The 16,113-nt window shown below is 40.4% G+C and overlaps 1 protein-coding gene across 1 annotated transcript in view; it reads right to left on the bottom strand.

The window, feature by feature from the left end:
• Nucleotides 1–8,479, bottom strand: part of LOC103249531 (zinc finger protein 573-like) — a gene marked incomplete at its 3' end in the record, with an annotated part of 31,333 nt that extends 22,854 nt beyond the window's left edge. The window contains exon 1 of the mRNA XM_021706640.1: nt 8,417–8,479. The remainder of the gene's footprint in view (nt 1–8,416) is intronic.
• Between the last annotated feature and the right edge of the window lie 7,634 nt (nt 8,480–16,113).

The following is a 16,113-nucleotide window of genomic DNA, read 5'->3' as shown; positions in this document are numbered from 1 at the left end:
CTCAAATTCCTGGGCTCAAGTAGTCCTCCTACCTTGGTCTCCCAAAGTGCTCGGATTACAGCTGTGAACCACTGCATCTAGCAACCTATTAGTTACAGAAGAAATCTCAAGTGAAATTTTAAACATGTTATTTAAAACATGTTGAATAATAATGAAAATAGAACATATCAACATTTGTAAGAGTCAGCTAAAAAGAAATGAGAAAATTCAAAAGACTGAAAATAAGAAGGGTGCTAAAGGTGTGGAGTCATTAGAACCGTCATACATTACTGGTGGGAATGTAAAATAGTTTTAAAGGTTGGAAAACAGCTTGGCAATTCATTATAATATATTTATCATACTACCTAGTAATTTTATTCCTAGGTATTTAAGAGAAATAAAACCTTAGACCCACCCAAAGATCTGTACAGGACATTTCATAGCAGCTTTATTATTCAAAATATCCCCAAACTGGAACAACCCAAATGTCTGTATACAAGAAAAAGGATAAATAAATTATAATATATCCATAAGATGGAATGGACTGAACTATTGATATATACAACAACATGGATAAATCTCAAAATAGTTATGCTTAGTGGAATTCTATGGTTTTAGCGTCCCCTCTAAAACTCATGTTAGAATTTAACTGCCATTTGTGATGGCTGGTATTAAAAGATGGAATCAGGCCAGGTGTGGTGGCTCATGCCTGTAATCCCAGCACTTTGGCCAGTGGAGGAGAGAGGATTGCCTGAGTCCAGGGGTTTGAGACCAGCCTGGGCAACTTGGCAAGACCTTATCTCTACAATAAATCAAAAAATTATCCTGATATGGTGGCATGTTCCTGTAGTTCCAGTTACTTGGAAGGCTGAGGTGGAAGGATCGCCTGAGCCCAGCAGGTAAAGGCGGTGGTGGCTGTGAGCGTGCCACTGCACTCCAGCCTGGGTGACAGAGCGAGACTCCAACTCAGAAAAAATAAAAGATGGAATCAGGTGGGAACTTATTAGATTGTGAGGACTCTGTCCTTATGAATGGATAAATCCATTCATGGATTAATGGATTATAGTGTATCTTAGGAGAGAGTTAATTATCTAGAGTGGATTGGTTATCTAGAGAGTGGGTCTATTAAAAAAGCCAGTATGACTCTCCCTCTTGAACCCTTATCATCCTATGATGCTTTCTGCCATGCTATGATACAGCAAGAAGGCACTCCGCAGATGCAACTCTTCAATCTTGGACTTGTCAGCCTATAGAACTGTAAACAACAAATTTCTTTTTATTACATATTATTCAGTTTGTGATACTGCATTATAACAACAAAAAATAGACTAAGACAATAGAAGATTTTAGACCAAAAAAAAAAAAAAAAGAGTATATATTGCTTGATTCCATTCATATATAATTCTAGAAAGTGCAAATTAATTTATATTGACAGAAAGCAGATCAGGGTTGCCTGGAGGCAAAGTGGGAGGAAACAAGAAGGAATTACAAAAGCTTTTAAGAATAATGAATTAGTTCATTATTTTGATTGTGGCAATGGCTGCAGGGGTGTATACATATTTCAAAATATACCACCAAAGTGTATGCTTTAACTATGTGCAGTGTACTGCATATCAATAAATATGTTTTAAAAAACATGATACTGCAGTTTTATTTATTTATTTATTATTTATTTTTAGTTGGAGTCTCACTCTGTCACCCAGACTGGAGTGCGGTGGCCAGGCCTCGACCTGCTGGGCTCTGGCAATCCTTCCACCTCAGCCTTCCAAGTATCTGGAACTACAGGCGCGTGCTACCATGCCTGGCTAATTTTTGATTTATTGTAGAGATGAGGTCTTGCCAAGTTGCCCTGGCAGGTCTCGAACCCATGGGTTCAGGCAATTCACTCACCTCGGCCTCCCAAAGCATGGGATTACAGGCTGAGCCACCAAGCCCAGCCTGGTACTGCAGTTTTAAATATATGTAGGTATAATATGACAACTCTAACATAGAGGATAGGGGATGTAAATAAACATATACAGTTACAAGGCTCCTATACTTTATGTGAAGTGGTATAATATTAACTCTAAGTAGATTGTGAATAGTTAACAATATATATTTTAATACAGACAGTAACCACTAAAAATATGCAAAATGCCTAGTGAAAAAGCAAATTAAAATGGAATTTAGAATAAATATTTAATTAGCTCAAAAGAAGACAAAAAAGAAGAAACAGGAAAAAAATCCATTTGGAAAAAACAGAAAACAATCCAGATGCAGTTGCTTATACCTGTAATCTCAGCACTCTGGGAGGCAGAGGCGAGAGAATTGCCTGGGCTTAGGGGTTCAAGACCAGCCTGGGCAATTTGGAGAGACTTCAATTCTACAATAAATCAGAAAATTAGCGGGGTGTGGTGGTGCATGCCTTTAGTTCCAGTACCTTGGAAGACTGAGGTGGAAGGATCACCTGAGCCCAGCAGGTTGAGGCTGTGGTAATCATGCGCACGCCACTGCACTCCAGCCTGGGTAACAGTGAGACTCCAACTCAAAAACAGAAAAAAAGAAAAAATAGAAAGCAAATAGTAAAATGGATAAACTAAGTATAACTATATCAACAATTACACTAAATGTAAATGAACTAAACATACCAATTGAATGCAGGGATTGCCTCAGGAGATAGAAAAACTGAGATTTGAATAAAACTAAGGAATGTCTTCAATCCTCAAATTCTTTACATTAATCCTATAACAACTAGTTTTCTTCTTTTGACAAATAAGTATTTTAAATGGATATACAACACGCCAACTTCCCATTATAACAGAATTTATCATTTTTAAATTAAATCAGGTTTAAGTTCTATCTCAATTCTTACTCTCCACTAGCTTACTACTTACTATTTTATTCTCTTATAGTAAACATCAAACATTTCTTACTGAACACTTTTTGCTTGCTAAGTTAGAAGATACTAATGTAGTCAATGTCAGCATTTCCTAATCAGCAATAAAATAGCCATGGTATTCACTGGTCAGGGAATCCTTCTCAAAAATCATGATACTTATATTTGAAAGTCTTAAAAGCATATTGCTATTCAATTCTAAAAGCCTCAGAAAGCATTAGATCTCAACATACACTAAGACCAGGACCATTCGTTGCCAGACTTTATCACATGTACTCAGAAAAATTAATGTCTGTGGAAAACTTGATTCTTTCCCTACTTGGCCAAATGGGATCCTTATCTCTAATTCATCCAACTACAGTCTGACCTTAAAGCCCAATTATTTTCTTTACTGGACGTGACTCCTTCATTTTTCTATCACTGCTCTTAATATATGATTAGGAACATAAGCAAAATGAATAATCCTGTCAGTAAATACATAAACACTGGTTAGAAGACAGTGGACCACATAGGTAGCACCGTCATTCCTGGTATAGAAGGAACTGGGAAGCAAATAATTGAATGAGGCTCTTTTAGGTAGCAAGCTTCAGAACAATTAATGAAAATATTTACATCACATATTTCAATGAGAAGAAAATAACAGCTTACACGTGCCATGGTTTTACATCTGCAAAAACTGATGCATCCTCCTTGAGGTTCCTCCACTGAAGAACAAAGTACATTCAGAGCTGTGAGAGGAAAAAGACATCATGAGAAAAGGCATGCTTTAGTTACCATGTAACAAATTAAACTTTCTGTTACTCCATTCTATTTTGAATAATACTGCCTACTATACATACACACACAATTTGATAAGATTAGAAGGACTTTATATAAATCCAAACTCTCCCCCAATTTCCAAAAAACCCAGACACTTGAGCATGTATATTCTGGCCAGTACTTCATTTTGGGGAAGCTCCTCTCCATAAGATTGGGCTGCTCAGTCTTGTCCTGAACAGATCTTCTTTCCTTCAATCATACATTCCGGATTGAACAGGAGCCACACCATCCAAACCGCATCTTACTTTATGGCATTAGGATCAGGTGAGGTTGAAAAGGGTAGAAAGGACATAGATTTGGTCAGGCAGTGTTCAACATTCTAATTCCAGAAGAACTGCTTAAATATGCTATAAAATATCCATGTAATAAAATGTTAAGTAGGGAAAAACATTGAGGACATAGAAAATATTCCAAAAATACTGTCTGTAGAAAAATCAGGTTATAAAATCATAACTACCACATGATACTATTTGTAAAATATTTGTATATCTCCAAATTCAGACCATCAAGTTGAAGAAGACAGAAAAAGTTATATACTCGTACATTAACCGTCTTTTTGTTTTGATCTTGAGATTTTTTAATTTATTCAACAGTCATGCCTTAACTTAAAAGATATATGCACAAGAATATTGTTATATGCTAAGTGGAAGCTGTTCTCCAAAAAGTGAAAAGTTCATTTTTTAAAAAAACAGTTTTTACTTGGTCTTACAGAAATAAAACTAAATTTGGATTGTTTTACTAAATGGTCTGTTTCCTTCAGTTCCCACTACCACAAATTCCTCTAAAATTTCTATGTAAATCACACATTGGATTATTGTCTAAAAAGATGAGTAAAGCCCCTGAGTATAGTCTAAAATATACTGATGCTGGTCTCACATCTATATCCTCTTCCAAGTTTTTTTCTTTACAGAAATATTTCCCACCCGATTAGTCATGTCCTCCAGAAAGCTGCTGAATTATCTTATCCTATCAGTTTCATTTAGCATCTCACAACATCAGAATAAAAAAATACAACGTTACCACATGACGCACCAATTCCACTCCAGGTGTCTACTCAGATAATAAAAAACATATATTCACAAAAGGACTTGTACACAAATATTTTCTAATAGTTAAAAAGTGGAAACAACCCAATGCATATCAACTGATGGATAAACAAAATGTTGTCACATGCATCCAAAGGAATATTATGCAGTCATAAAAATAAAGGGAATTTTGATGTGTGCTACAACATGGGTCAACATTGAAAATAATATGCTAACTGAAATAAGCTAGTCACAAAAGGACAAATAAATTCTTCTTATATGAGGTAGTCAGAGTAGTAAAGACAGAAAGTAGAATGTTGGTTGCCAGGGGCTGGGAGAGAGGGGAAGGAGGAATGAGTGTTTAATGGGTATACAGTTTCAGTTGGAGAAGATGAAAAACTTCTGGAGATGGATGGTGGTGATGATTGCATGGCAATGTAAATGAGCTTATTGCCATAGAACCATATACTTAAAAATGGTTAAAATAGCAAGTTTTAAGTATATGATACATTTACTACAAGAAAAAAGGAATAAAGTACCAATACATCTATATAGATGAAACGTGAAAACATTATACTAAGTGAAAAAAGCCAGAGATAAAATGATACATATTGTGTAATTCCATTTACATGAAATGTTGAGAATAAGCATATCCATAGAGAAAAAAAGTAGATTAGTGGTTGCCAGAGTATGGGGAGAGGAGGGAATAGGGAGTGACAGCTAATGAGCACGGGCTTCTTGGGGGGGGGGGTAGCAAAAATGTTCTGGAATTAGATAGTAGTGCTAATTGTAAAATTTTGTGAATATACTTAAAAATACAGAACTGTATACTTTACAAAGGTGAATTTTATGATAGTGAGTTATATCTCAATAAAAGTTAGGTATAAATTTACAATACTGAGTTATTTACCATCACAATTCTTTCATATTAGGTCACCAAAATGTAATCATAAGCTAACAGTGATAGCCACAGTCAGAATAAAATCATTGCCTTATAAGATCCAAGTCATATTACCTGAATTTCCAGAGTGGTTTTTAATGCATTTACTCCTATTCAGGGGTTACCTTAGTTACCAGAAGCAACATAAAAGTAGCAACTAAATCATTTTAATCTTTGTATCACCCCTAAATACTAAAACTGCCGGCCTGGCATATCATAGGCAGTTAGTTAAGTCTGATTGTTTTAGCCCAGATTCTACTTCTAGGCATTTATCTTAAGGTGGTAGTTATAGAAATACAAAAAATGCATTTGCAAATTAAATCAGAGAATGTATTAGAAGAATGTCTGGTATAAAATAGATGTGCAGGGCTGAGTGCAGTGGGTCATGCCTATAATCCCAGCACTTTGGGAGGCTGAGGCAGGAGGATTGCTTGAGCCCAGGAGTTTGAGACCAGCCTCGGCAACACAGCAAAACTGTGTCTCTACAAAAAAAAAAAAAAAAATTAGCTGTGTGTGGTAGTGTACATCTGTAGTACCAGCTACTCAGGAGGCTGAGGCAGGATTGCCTGAGCCCAGGAGTTTGAGGCTGTGATGAGTCGTGATCATGTCACTGTACTCCAGCCTGGGTGACAGAGTGAGTTACCAAATTAAAAAAAAAAAAAAGATGTGCAATAAACTTAGCCACATGACTCATCTTCTTTATAAACAATTAAAATATTATGTTGGATACCATCTTGCAAAATGCCTCACAAAACAATCTTGTGAAGGGGGATTGATATTTAATTTTTTTAAGTATTACTTAATATAAATGTCAATACTATTATAAATGTGGCTGGCATAGTAGCTCAGGTCTGCAATCCCAGAGCTTTGGGAGACCAAGGTGGAAGGATCACTTGAGTCCAGGAGTTCAAGGTTACAGTGAGCTGTAATCATGCCACTGTACCCCAGTCTGGGTGACAAAAGGAGACCCTGTCTCTAAAAAATAAAAAACAAAAAAACAAACAAAATAAAGTGAATATTGCTTAACATCACACACTGTACATTTTCTTTCATGTCTAACTCTACATAAATGTAATTTTATTAGCTGCATAATATTCAGTCATATGGGTTAATCATTTCCTTAATCAGTTCCATAATCCTGAACAAATAATCATAAATAAGAAAATCATTCTTAGCCGGGCTCAGTGGCTCAGCCTGTAATCCCTCGCTTTGGGAGGCTGAGGTGAGTGAATTGCCTGAGCCTGAGGGTTCGAGACTCGCCTGGGCAACTTGGCGAGACCTCATCTCTACAATAAATCAAAAATTAGCTGGGCGTGGTAGCACGCGCCTGTAGTTCCAGCTACTTGGAAGCCTGAGGTGGAAGGATCACCAGAGCCCAGCAGGTGGAGGTCCAGGCCACCGCACTCCAGTCTGGGCGACAGAGTGAGACTCCAACTCAAAAAAAAAACAAAACAGAAAATCGTTCTTGATTCTTAACCAAAGGATGTAAATATTTTGTGGTTCTGTTTACATTAAGAGAACACATGAAAGGATTTGAATGATATGAGAAAGAAATATTAGAAGGTGAAGGAAATCCAGCTCAGTGGCACCCAACATCCGCTGAAAAGAAGACAAATTACTGTTAGGACATTCAGACACATTTCAGATGAAGAAATGCATGCCCCCAAACCAACAATTTTATTAACTAGCCTAAACCATGTTTAGGTGAGAAACACTTCTTTCCTCTTCATCAGAGTCCTTCTTTTGGGGAATGGCAGCACTCCAAAGGGAGAAGGCACAGAATGCTCCTTACACACCAACCTCCACCCCTGTCCTGCTCACACTTAAACAGATGGATGGAGATTGGAGGGAGGCTGGAATCTGGGAGGTATGAGTTCACAATAGGCTCCTTGGGGGTTCTGAGACACGTAGCTGGTCAGAGCTCACAAACAACAGCCTCCCAGGCGTTCCCAATATCATAGTAAGCCAATGCCTTCTTGCTGTAAAATTTCCCAATCTCACAGCAAGTCGATGCCTTCTTGCTGGAAAACGTCATTTAGGGTTCAGTATCCGACTTTCCGGCTGGGAGGAGAGAGGGTGGAGGGAAGGAGCAGGAAACCTCCAGTCAGGAGTCCCAGTGACACCCAGTGTGAGCAGGGCCGGTGTGGGAGGATGTGTAAGGAGCATTCTGTGCCTTCTCCCTTTCAAGAGCTGCCATTCCCCCAAAGAAGGACTCTGATGAAGAAGAAAGAAGTGTTTCTCATCTAAAAATCACGGTTTAGGATACTTAATAAGACTGTTGGTTTTAGGGCATGCATTTCTTCGTCTGAAATGTGTCTGAAAGTTCTAATAGTCATTTGCTTTCTTTTCAGTGGATGCTGGGTGCCACTGAGCTGAATCTCCTTCACATTCTTCACAGCCATCACGCACATGTAAAGGACAAACCCCTCATATTCGCGTCACGCGGGCACAGCCACTCACCTGTCACGGCCTCACAGACGCACCCACCGTCAAGGAGGCACATCACAGCGCTCCTCCTCTCACATACACACGTACACACTCTCACACAGCCCCCACCCGACACATACAACATTCTCCCACGTACACAAACAGCTTCCTCTGCTGTTCACGCACCCACAGGCCTGAGATTCCGATAACGACCGGTCCATCACGCAGCGGCCTAAGGGCTTCCTCCATCACCCTGACCGGTTCAGGCCGAGCTCCACTCGAACCCGGCTGCCCAAAGCCCCGACAGCGCGCACCCGGTGCCTCTTATATCCTGAAATGAGTCCGGCTCACCTTGCAAAGCACAAGAACCACGCGAAAACGGAAAGGAAGCCATAGAGCGCGTGTGCCCGTTGCCTTCTGGGAAATGTAGTTCAAGCTTGACTATCCGTGACCGCGGTGGCTTGTGGGAAAAGTGGCGCGGCGGCCCCAAATCCTTGGTCCAGCACTCCCCCGCCTCAAGAGCCACCCAACGCTGGCTTCCGGGGAGCTTAGTCTTCGTTCTGCTCGGAGTGCAAAGACGCTAGGGCGTGTTGCGCTGGCAGAGACAGCTGAGGCGAAGACGTGTGTGATGCGTCCTCGGAGTCCAGAAGGAACCATTGGACGCAGACTGAGCGGGGGAATCCGGAACCCGGACGGCCGGAAGCCAGAGGCTGGTACGTGCGGAGCCCGCGCGGCTGGGTCAGTGTTGTGGCCGCCGGGGCCAGCGGGACGGTGTGTGAGCTCCTGAGGACGGGGACTCCCCTCCTGGGTCCCCTGAGGTGGCTCCAGCCTTAGTTTTTTTTTTTTTTTTTTTTTTTTTGAGCTGGAGTCTCACTCCGTCGCCCAGGCTGGAGTGCAGTGGCAGGCTCACCGCCACCCCCGCGTCGACCTGCAGGGCTCCGGTGATTCTTTACTCAGCCTTCCAAGTAGCTGGAACTACAGGCGTGCTAATTGTTTTCGATTTATGGTAGAGACGAGGTCTAATCATGTTGCCCTGGCTGGTCTCCAGCCCGTGGGCTCAGGCCATCCTCTCGCCTGGGCCTCCCAAAGTGCTGAGATTACAGGCCATATCAAGTATGGGAAAAGTAACTTTTAAAGAAAGTAAACACGTAATAATAATTACATCTTTAATATATTCATGGCGTACAGTGTGATGTATGTTTATAAACACTGTGGAATGATGAAATCAAGCTGATCAAATCCATCACCTCACATATTTACTTACTTGTGGCGAAAACATTTTCTTTTTTACAAACTTAATTTTAATTCCTTGAATACTTAAAATTACATCGTAAACTTAACATACTTGTTCTTAAGTCATTCAATTGTGTAACAAAACAGTTTAAGGAACTCCATATGTGAAATGTATAAATTGGTGAATATTAGGTTCTCTTAAATGTTCCGATACTGTCTTTAAACTTCGTAAAATTTTCTTTTCTTTTTTTAAGTTGAAGTCTTTCTGTCACCCAGGCTGGAGTGCAGTGGCACACTCACTGCTACTGCCCACTGCTACATGCTCAGGTGATCCTTCTACCTTGACCTTTCAAAGCAGCTGAGCCAAAAAAAAAAAAGTGTGCACCACCACACCCTGGCTAATTTTTTGATTTATTAGAGACAAGATCTCACCAAGTGGCCGAGGCTGGTCGCCAACCTCTGGGCTCAGGTGACCCTCTTGCCTTGATCTCTCAAAGTGATAGGATTATAGGTGTGAGGTACTGCACCTGGTCATTTTTACTAAGAAAATTTAGTAGAATTTTCTTTCTTTTTTTTCTCAACGATTTATTAAGATCAATTTCAAACATGTAAAAGTTTAAAGAGTAGTATAGTGAACACACATATACCCTGTGTTTAATTCAACAATTGCTAACTAATATTTTGCCACATTTACTTTATTTTTATGTATTTTGGAGGTAAATTTTGATTATAATTTGTAAGTTTCATAACACTTCATCCCTGAATACTTCTGCATGCTTCATTTAAAAATAAGGACTTCCTTTTTTATAATTATCTTATCTTAGGAAGTTAACAGTAATTTCATAATATCATTAAACTACCGTTCATACTCAAACTTCAACTGTTGTTACCAAATGAGGTCTACACAGGAGCCTATATTTCCCCCTACCCCTTTTTTTTGCTAAATTCACATGTGGCATTTGGTTGTTATTTCTCATTAGTTTTTCACAACATTGATTCAGTACAATTTTCTCATATGTTAAAGTCAGAAGCCAATAGATAATTCAGTGACATACTATAAACTGAAATCATAAAGCAATTCTGTTTGATTTGCTTACATACTAAATTCTGCCAAACATTACAAGTATTCTAAATACCAAGCACACTTGTTATTCCTCTGCTTACCACAAATATACAAAAGCAATAGGTTTGAATTAATCAGTTGCCATAATTTACTCTTTTATCTTTATTCTTAATTCCAGATCTTCCTGAAATTAAAATGGGCAGATGAATGCTCCTTGGAATTTCCTGATAGGAGCGTCTTTTCATAGAATTTGAACAGTTAGCACCCTACTGCTACTGATATCTTAACTGGTGGAAGCTAGCTAGCTTTTTATGACTAATTGACTATGGCTGTTGGGGTATTTTTGTTTTTTGTTTTTTTCTGAGTGCAGTGACACAATCATGGCTCACCACAACCTTGAACTCAAGGGCTCAATTTATCAAACCATCCTCCCTCCTCTGCCTCCCAAGTAGCTGGGATACAGATATGCTACAGGTCTCACAGCTTGTGCCCAGGCTGGTCTCAATCTCTTGGGCACAAGCAGTCCTCCCATCTCAGCCTCCCAAAGTGTTGGTATTACAAGGCAGGAGTCGCCACTCCCAGCTATTTGGTTTTTCTGTTTTGTTTTTGCTGTTGAGTTGAGTCCCTCGCCTATTCTGGATATTAGTCCCTTGTCAGAACAATAATTTGGGAATATTTACTCCCATTCTACAGGATTGTCTCTTCATCTTTCGATTGTTTTCTTTACTGTGCAGAAGCTTTTTAGTATAACGTAGTCCCATTTATCTATCACATCATTGGTTTTTATTGTATAAGCATCTTATGGTGATTTGTCTCCTTTTTTGTTGTTGTTTTTTGTCATTTTCAAATTTTATCATAATATTATTAATGTTTATAATAAAATTACTTTAAAAAAAACTGTTTAATGTTGTTTTCTTCTTTGTTTTCTACTCATTTTTTCTGCCATTTCAAGAGCTGTCAGCGTCCATGCTGCATAATATTTTTATAAAACTGAAATTTCAAATAGACGTGCTGAGTCATGTTCCCAGCCTAGTTTTTACACATTGTTACATGTTGAGCTACACTAAATACTCTTGAAATATATCTGGGAATAAAATTTTATTTTCCTGAGCCTACAAAAGGAGTAATATTATAATGTTATTCTATTTGTAATAAAGATGAGGCTAAAATTGTAGGTAGGGGAATGCTGGGGAGTGGAGCTGGCTGGCTGGGTGGTGAAGGAATCGAGAATTGCACTTTAGATGCCTTACATTTAAAGCAAAGCAGGCCCAAAAGTGAATCTCATGATGGTAGAGGTTAGAATGGTAGTTACCAGAGCCTAGGAAGGGTAGGGTGAGGGAGAAGAAGAGGAGTTGGATAATGGTACAAAGATATAGTTAGATAGAAGGAACACCTGCTAGCATTTGATAGTACAGTAGGATAATTACAGTTCACAATTACTTATTGTATATTTCAAAATAGCTTGAAGAGAAGACTTGTTCCCAACACACACACAGGCAAATGTTTGAGGTGATGATTATCCCTTTAACCCTGATTTTATCATGACGTATTGTATACATGTATGAGAATATCAAAATTACCCCCAAATATGTACAACTATGATATATCAATTAAAAAAGTGGCTGGTGAGCCACCACACCAGTAATCCCAGCACTTTGGGAGGCCAAGGCAGGAGGACTGCTTGAGCCCAGGAGTTCAAGATCAGTCTAGGCAACATAGCAAGTCCTCTACAAAATAGTCAAAAAATTAGCTGGGTGTGGTGGCATGTACTTGCAATCCCAGCCATTCAGGAGGCTAAACCAGAAGGATCCCCTGAACCCAGGAGGTTGAGGCTGCAGTGAGCCGTGATTGTGCCACTGCACTCCAGCCTGGGCATCAGAGTGAGACCCTGACTAAAATAAAATAAAGCAAATCATGCCACTAAATGGCATTGTCATGTAGGCAGTTAGATGGCGAATCAGGAGACTGGAGAGGATCAGGAAGACCTTTTGGGACTCTTAGCTTATAAATAGCAGGAAAGTTATGAGACAGGATGAGGCCACCCAAAAGAGAGCACAAGGAGTGGGGGAGGGGGATGAGAAAAGAGGCTACAGCCAGCCCTAGGAGTCAGCCTTAAGAAGCTATGTGTGTGAGGGACAGACTCTGGAGAAGAACAGCATGAGAGGAAGGAGACAGACTAGGAGAAGTGTAGCACTGAAGGGCCTGGAGAAGAATGCAGAGTGAGGACATGGTTAGGTAAATGGGATGCAAAGGTCAAGTAAGGGAAAACCAGAGAGTGTGTTATTGGGATTTGCACTATGGAGGTGTTAAGTGGCTCCAACAAGAATAGCTGGGGGAGTCAGCACAGAAGCTGAGTTGGGGTGGGTGTGAGGACAGATGGGTGGGGGGCAGTCAGTTGCTATGGACAGCTCTGATGAAGGATCGTTTTGAGGTGAGTGAATAGAGAATGGTGTTGGCAGTAGCAGAAGGATGAAGACTAAGGCGCTGGTGTTCTGGAAAGGGATACATGGTCCACCTTCTGGAAAACCAAAGCCTTCATTTGTAGTAATATACGAGATATGACAATTAAGTTTGCAAACTCGTCCTAGAAAAAATACTACCTACCTCATTGCTGAATATCAGTATGGTCACCTTTGAAGGACTTCTCTTGAGAAGCTGTGCACCGATGCCACTGCCTAATCCACCTGTCAAAGCAATCTTGGAACTCTTTCTCTGGAATAGCCATCAGAGCTGTCATTGTATTACCCTTGATGTCCTGAATGTCATCAAAATATCTCCCTTTCAATATTTCCTTTATCTTTGGGTCAAGAAAAAAGTCACTGGGGACCAGATCAGGCTAATAGGGAGAATGTTTAAATACAGTTATTTGTTTACTGGCTAAAAACTCCCTCACAGACAGTGCTGTGTGAGCTGTTGCATTGTTGTGATGTGAGGACTTTTTCGGGACCATTTTTGCACACAGTTTACTCATGCCAAGATTTTTCTGTTTCTTTATCAATGTTTATTTGGTCTACTGTGTTTCTCACAGTCAGTTGGTGATTTTGATGCACAATTCGATGAATTTTTGCAATGTTTTCATCAGTTCTGCTCATTACTGGCCATCCTGGCCTCTCTTCATCAGTGACGCTGTCTCTACCCTCAGAAAAATGTTTAATCCATTTGTACAATGCCATTTTCTTCATGGCATTATCAGCATAAAAATGGCTTAACACGTCCCTGACTCCATTTCCACTCTTGCCAAGTTTAACAAGGAATTTAATGTTTGTTTGTTGTTCTAATTCAAGTTCCTACATTCTCATGATGACAGCTCTGATGGTCATTCCAGAAAAAGAGTTCTAAAATTACTTTGATGGGCGAACTGAGTGCTGGCATCAGTGCATAGCTTCCCAAAGGGAGAACTTTGAAGGTGACCATAGTGATATTCAGCAATGAGGTATGTAGCACTTTTTCTAGAATGAGTTTGTGAACTTAATTGTCATACCTTGTAAACACCCTCACCACGGCCAGATTCAGGTTACCAACGAGATGGCAAAGGACTTGTCAAATTCCAGAACATTTAGCAGCTAGCTCTTGGGACTCCACCAATAAAACCCAGCACCAGAATACTCAGTATTAGGAAGGTTCCTTCTCAATGGGGTGGGCACTCAGACACACAGACAAGCTGTGAGAAGTGGTCTCGAGTGGAAGGAGAGGCAGGAGGGAACAGGGTACTAACAGGTTTGTTGATTTGGGGGTGAGAAGTTTAGGGAGGCCTCTTCCTTGTCTGCTATTTTCTCAATTAACAAAAAGAAAGACCCTCATGGCGTGTGGTCTGGCTGGAGTCAGAGGATGGTTATGGTGGAGGAATGTCAACAGGAGCAGGTAGAAGGGAAGGTGTGAGGTGAGGGGGTGTTGGCATCTAATGTAGCTTGGATATCTATCTGTCCCCTCTAAATCTCACATTGGAATTTGATCCCCAGTGTTGGAGGTGGGGCTACTGAGAGGTGTTTGGGTCATGGGGGCAAATCCCTCATGAATGACTTAGTGCCCTATCTGGGGTAATGAGTGTATTATTAGTTCCTCAGGAGCTGAGTTTTGCTTGTTTGTTTGTTTAGGTGGGGTATTCCTTTGTCAACCAGGCTGGAGTACAGTGGCATAATCACAGCTCATGGAAATCCTAACTTCCTGGGCTCAGACGATCCTTCTGCCTCAGTCTCCTGAGTAGATGGGACTACAGGTGCACACCACCATACCCAGCTAATTTTTCAACTTTTTGTACAGACAAGGTCTTGCTTTGTCATCTAGGTGGTCTTGAACTCCTAGCCTCAAGGAATCCTCCCACCTCAGCCTCCAAAATTGCTGGGATTACAAGATGTGAGCCATGGCGCTTGGCAGAGAGTTGGTTGTTTAAAAGAGCTGGTTTCTCCTCCCACCTCTGTCTTGTTCCTTCTCTTGCCTTGACACATTGGCTCCCCTTCCCCTTCCACTATCAATGGAAGCTTCCTGAAGCCTCCCCGAAGAAAATGCTGGCTGGCACCATGCTTCTTGTGTACCCTAAGCCAAACAAATCTCTTTTTTTTTTTCAAATTCTCCAGCCTCAGGTATTCTCTTAACAGCAACAAAAAAATGGACTAACGCAGGATCTGAGATTGGGGGGAATAGGATGACACAGTCTAGGGTGTGACCTGTCTATGGGTGGCTGCTATCAGGACTGGAGTAGTCAAGGGCTTGAGAGACCAGCATAGTGGATGTATCATCTCCCTACATGCTGAAATGGCCAAAAATGCAGAGATAGTTGGGGTGAAGAAAAGGCAGGCAGCCAGGAGTGAAAGCCTTCAGTACAGGAGGGTGTGTGTGTGTGCGTGCGTGTGTGTGTGTGTGTAGTGGGGAGGACTCTGGAGTTTGTGAATGACAGTTCTTTGGAGGTGGCATGTGAGCAGTGTGAGTCACAGAGGGAGGAAAAGATGTGGTCTGCAGAGGGCACAGCAACTCAGGAGCACAAAATTTTTGGTTTTGGCCCTGGAATCCACTGGTGTGAGAGAGAGAAGCAGAACTCCACTGCTCAGACTTAAATACCTCACTAATAACCCTAGACAGATCATCAAGACAAAAAAAATCAACAAGGAGATCTGGAATCTCAGTGTGATGCTTGACCAAATGAACTTAATTGATACCTACAGAACACTCCACCCAACAATCACGGAATATACATTGTACTCATCACCACATAGAACATATTCTAAGCTCGATCACATCCTTGGCAATAAAGCAAACATAAACAAATTTCATAAGATTGAAATACTGCCATGCACCTTCTCAGACCATAGTGAAATAAATATCAACACCAACAAAGTTCCCCCCAAACCCACAAAGACATGGACACTAAACAGCATGATACTGAGCAATTCCTGGGGCAACACAGAAATAACAGAAATTAAAAGATACCTGGAAACAAATGAAAACGAAGAAACATGTTACCAAAATCCCCGGGGTGCCATGAAAACAGTACTAAGAGAGGAATTCCTATCACTGTGAACACACATGAACAAAATGGAAAGATCACAAGCTAACAGCCTAACAAATCACCTAAGGAAACTGGAAAAGCAAGACCACCAAAACCCTAACTTTAGCAGAAGAATCCAGAACCAAAATAAAAGCCCAAATTTGGGACATAGAAGACAAAAGCCTAATACAAAAAAAAAATCAATGAAACAAAAAGCTGGTTCTTTGAAAGGATAAACAAGATTGATGGTCCCCTAGCTAGACTGACCAA

This window comes from Carlito syrichta, unplaced genomic scaffold (genome assembly GCF_000164805.1).
Source record: "Carlito syrichta isolate Samal-C Ts95f unplaced genomic scaffold, Tarsius_syrichta-2.0.1 Scaffold43554, whole genome shotgun sequence".
Lineage (NCBI taxonomy): Eukaryota > Metazoa > Chordata > Mammalia > Primates > Tarsiidae > Carlito > Carlito syrichta.
The sequence above is the reverse complement of the archived record's forward strand: the minus strand, read 5'-3'. Positions and strand labels throughout refer to the sequence as shown.